The following is a 5,604-nucleotide window of genomic DNA, read 5'->3' on the forward strand; positions in this document are numbered from 1 at the left end:
ACATGAGGGCCCCTCTCAGGGCACTGTCCATGAATTCTTTACAGATGCATTCGTGTAGATATATCGTTGCAGGCCCGGCATGGCCAGGTGGATTAAGGCGTGCGACTCGTAATCTGAGGATCGCGGGTTCGCGTCCCCGTCGCGCCTAACATGCTCGCCCTTTCAGCCGTGGGGGCGTTATAATATACGGTCAATCACACTATTCGTTGGTAAAAGAGTAGCCCAAGAGTTGGCGGTGGGTGGTGATGACTAGCTTCCTTCCCTCTAATCTAACACTACTAAATTAGGGACGGCTAGCACAGATAGCCCTCGAGTAGCTTTGTGCGAAATTCAAAAAACAAACTAACAATTCGCATAATAAATTTTCTTTTCAATATTTCTCGAAATAATTTAGTGTGCTACGCAGGGGTCTATCTGTTACTGTTTTTGTAGATAAATATTTGTGCATTAAATTGGAAGAGGTAGTTTTAAGGACTTTACATGCTGTTGTATATAGTGTGTTGTGTATTGTTTGTAGTTTGGCTTGTACTAGTTTTGGTGATACTTTCATCCATGCTGGGGCTGCATAGTCAATTACAGACCGTATATATATTTTGTATATTTTTAATACATATGTTATCGGCTGTTGCTCCACTGTTTTTACCAGTTAGACTCCTGGCATGGTTTGTTCTTTGCCAGATTGTGGTTCTAATATTATTTAGGTGGTTTGTCCGTTTTAGTTTTGAGTCATAAGTTAATCCTAGAAATTTAGTGGATGTAGCAGTCTGAAGAAGTGTTCCGTTCATATATGTGTGTGTATATATATATATATATAACTTTGGTTGTTCCTTTTCTGTGCTTGGTTAATCTTGTGAAAACCACTAGTTGTTTTTATGGCGTGCTGATTTTAATTCTATATTTTTGATAGTATTCACTTATTATATTTTACTGGGGTTGTATATTATATTTGTAGTTGCTATTGATGGTGTGGGAACACTTTTCCAGACTGTTACATTACATTATGTAACACAAATTTTGTTCCTGGACAGTATATGTTATTGCCTAATTGCTCATGTTATACAGAAAATAGTCATTATTCCCTTTAAACTTTGCTTTTGCGAGATGAATAAAAAAATTTAAAAATTAACATATTTTCTATGTAAAAAACGGGCAAATTTGCATGTATTTATACTAAAGTTATATAAAAATGAACAAAAATGTTTAGAAGTGAATAGTTTTTCGAGATTTGCGAGTGTAATGTAAATCACTTTCACGTATCAGCCCCCAAATATAGTCTCCCATCATGTTTTCGTTATACGCTCCTTGGTAGCGGCGTTTAAGTCCGGTATATCTTGATGGACTTTATCAAGATGAGCGTAAAGGATATGGACTTTCAGGGACATCCTGCAACCCATTTTGCCGTAGTTCTTCATCACAGTCTCAACCAGTTCCACACAATTTTCGGCTTTGTGATTACCCAAGATGCCCCGAAACACTGCGACAAAGATACCCCCAGTTTGTTTCCTTCCTAGTGAGCTTCTTGAGGAATTCTGTGCACTCAAGGATCTTCTTTATTAGTGGTCCAACGAAGACGCCAGCTTTGACCTTTGCCTCAGACAGCTTAGGGAAGAAGTCTTGAAGGTACTGGAAGGCTGCAGACTCCTTATCAAGAGCTGTGACAAACTGTTTTGTAAGACCCAATTTTATGTGCAATGGTAGGGACAACACCTTCTGGAGGTCCACTAGTGGCTCACACTTGACATTGTGTCTCCCCACAAAGAACTCGGTCCGTTGTGGCCAGTGCTTCCTGTTGTAGTGTGCTGCGGTATCCCTACAAAGATAACAGTGAAACCTGGTAAAACCTCCTTGGAAACCCATCAGGGAATGCCACCATTTTGAAGTCTCTAATAACCTCCCAGCCATACTCATCACACTTCAAGGCTTCTAGCAAGGTCTTGACGCTGTTGTATTCCTCTATGAGGTGTACCGAATGAGCCAGGGGAAGAAACGGATACTTATTCTTGTTATGGAGCAGCACAGCTTTGAGGCTTCTGGATGAGCTATCAATGAAGAGGTGAGACTTGTTCGGGTCACAGACAATTCTAATTGCCTCGCACAGACCGGATACATTATAACAGAAGCAGAGCCCATATTGACAAGTGAAGAAGCTTGAAAAATGTTCGTGACGCTTCCTCTGACTTGCGACTTGCACACTTTCATTTAACAAATCCCACTCCTAGAAGTCAAAAGCTCGCATTCAACTTTGTTAGACCAAGATCTCTGAATCTAACTGGAATGTTCTGGAAAATGGGTAAACTTGAAAATTTCATTACCCAGGTCACAAAAGCAAAGTTTGAACAGAAAAATAGGTCTTTTCCATTTACTTTAGGCATAACCAATTAGGAAATAACACTTTCTTCCCAGGAACAAGAAAAAGTAAAATATTTTGTTACATAGTATTATCAGCGAACTGTGATGAATGTCCATGATTTGGATCATTCAAAGGCATATTGTTAGCATATATGATGAAGAGGATAGGGCTAACTACCCCTTCCCTAAGGACGCCTGCCTTTGGAGTAAATAACTCTGATAAGGTTCTTTCAACATTTATTCAACATTTTCCGTTTCCCAAAAAAAAAAGAAAGCCAGTGAATAATTCCACGCGGTAGTCCCATTTCTCTGTCATTCGGAACCTGAGGCCATTGTGCCATACAGTGTCAAAAGCTTTCTCGGTGTCTAGAAAGCATGTGAAAGTGAATTCTCTTTTGTTAAAGCTATCTACTATAGATTCAGTTAGTATAACTAAATGATTGGTTGTTTGTCTGAATTCTCTGAATCCATTCTGCACTTCAGGTGATTTTGATGTTATCACTAGGAATGTGGAGAATCTACTGCTGATTATTCGTTCGATAATTTTGCCTGTGCATTTAGTTAAGCTGACTGGACGGAAGCTATTTGGTTTATTTGCTTGGTTTCCTTCTTTATGGGAACATTAATACATTTACATGTTGTTAAGAAAGTGGAATGTGTCCAGAATTTAGTGATAGGTTGAAAATTGCTGTTAGGTGTTCAAATAATTTCGGAGTGCCTTTTTTGAGGAGGATATCTTGTATTCCCTCTCCTCTCAAAGCTTTTCTTTGTGATTGCTTCTCTGAGTTATTGTTCACTTATTTTCTTTATGAGCATCCTGGTTGTGAAGTCGTTTGCTGTGTTGATGTTTGTGTTAGCTGGAAAGTGAGGTTTGAATAATTCTGTAAGTCCCACTATTCGTTGGTAAAAGAATACCCAAGAGTTAGCGGTGAGTGGTGATGACTAGCTGCCTTCCCTTTAGCCTTACACTGCTAAAAACTAGCGCAGATAGCCCTCGAGTAGCTTTATGCGAAATTAAAAAAACAAACAAACAATTGGAAGTAATTGCTCCTTGAATGTTGATATATATGACAGGGAATTTAGGAGGATAGGAGGTGTCCCGTGATTGGCGAGATTAATTGTGGTATGTTTGTTTGTGTCAGTTTTGAGTATTCTGCTACGAAATATGTGAAAATCTTTTTACTGTCTACAAACATCTGTCTTTTCGTCTGTGTTAGTTCCTGTTGTGGTGTCGTTATTTTCTTGTGTTTCAGGTGTTTGTGTTATTCTTGTAGTACATTATTTACTATATTTGTTAGTTTTGGTTGTCCATTGATTCTTTATTATTATTTTGAATGTTTGTACACATGTCACTTTATCTAGTGTGGGTGTTGGTAGAAGTGATGTCTTTGTTTGTATGTATTTGTATTTATTATTTCATTTGTTATTATCTTTCGTTGTTGGGTTTTTATTTCAAACATCCATTGTTTTATCTGTTTAACATCCTTTGTAGTTTGCTGTGAGTTGTTCCCCATATAGTTGCATCATTTCGATTGTTCGTTTTATTTCTTCCACTGTGTTACTAGTGTTCCCCACCACATCCGAAACAATTTATAATGTAGAATGAATTTTATTACCAAGATTCAGGTCTAAAAGTTTACTTATATATTCCTAAATTTGATAATTCATTGATAAATTACTTTATTAAATTCGCATTTACTAACACACACTGTTTGTTTATTTCGCTAGCCGTCCCTAATTTTTGAATAAGCGTCCAACTCTTGGGCTACTCTTTTACCAACGATTAGCTGAATTGCCGTAAAAGGGCGAGCATGTTTGGTGCGAGCATGTTTGGTGCGACCGGGATTCGAACCTGCGACCCTCAGATTACGGGTCGAACGCCTTAACCCACCTGGCCATGTCGAGCCCACTAAGTTGCATGCTTGTTGGTTTGTAATATTATAGATTCTTACGAGATTCTCTTTTTAAATAAAATTATGTTAGCCCCAGTTCTAGTACGTTGCCCAATAATGCCAGGTAAACCTGGTGAAACGTTGTGTATAAAAGTTGTACTTTGCACAACTGATAAAATCTAGCGTGAAATCTTGTAACAGTATTTTCGTCATATCCGCTAAGAATGACGCGTTTCGTTCACTCCCCAGAATTTGTTAAGCCACCTGGATTAAGCAAAAAACAGATACTTATTTATGTAAGGCATTTGTTGGAACAACACGCACGTACGTGGAGAGCAGGGGTTAAGTGAGTTCGACTGAACCCTCTATTTTTGTGATGTAAGAAAAATTATGGTTATATACTTATAGCGCAGCTGCTTATGGTACTTAAAGTGTTTTCTCCATAATCTACATTCTTCTGACGTTTGTTTGTTTCAAACTTTGCGCAAACCTACACAAAGGCTACCTGCGCCAGCCTACCCTAATTTAGCAATGAAAGACTAGATTACCGCTCAAAACCAACTTTTGGGCTACTCTTTTACCAACAAATAGTGGGATTGACTGTAACGTTATAACACTCCCACGGTTGAAAGAACAAGCATGTTTGGTGGGACGAGGATTCGAACCTGAGACTCTCAACTTGCCAGTCAAGTACACTAACTACCTGGCCATCTTTTTGGCTTACCAATATAGCTGTTTAAAGGTGCAGACAAAGAAGTACAAATTTAGTTATATATATATATATATTAAATATTTTGTGTGCTAGCAATACCAAGACAGTCACACCATAGTTCATAAAAAGAATAGAACGGGCACTGAAAACGATAAAACGCTTCAACCAATCACTATTCGACACATCCAAGGAAACTTTCCAGGCAAACAGACAGTCTATTGTGTGCGGTTGCAAAATAACAGCAATATTTTAAGTATATAATTTAAGAATAACACAGTGTGTTGTTTTTATAGCAAAGCTACCGCTGACATCTGTTGTTTACAGAGGGGAATCGAATCCCTGATTTTAGCGTTGTAAATCCGAAAATTTACCGCTGTTCCAGCGGGAGACAGAAAAAACATAAAAATATATTTGATTTTCTCAGTAAACATAGAAAATATGAATTAAACGAGGATTTTAAGTTAAATATTAAAATTCATGATAACTATTTGAATTCATTTTTCTTTACCTAAAATGTATTCATAGAAGTATACATAAATCAAGCAAAATAATATATGAAAGCTAATATTCTCAGTTTACCCACTTTAAATGTCATAATTTTTATGTATTCTTGCTTCTCTTTCATATTTTTCCTTTGATTTTTAATAGTTA

This window comes from Tachypleus tridentatus, chromosome 3 (assembly GCF_004210375.1).
Source record: "Tachypleus tridentatus isolate NWPU-2018 chromosome 3, ASM421037v1, whole genome shotgun sequence".
In the NCBI taxonomy this organism is placed as follows: domain Eukaryota; kingdom Metazoa; phylum Arthropoda; class Merostomata; order Xiphosura; family Limulidae; genus Tachypleus; species Tachypleus tridentatus.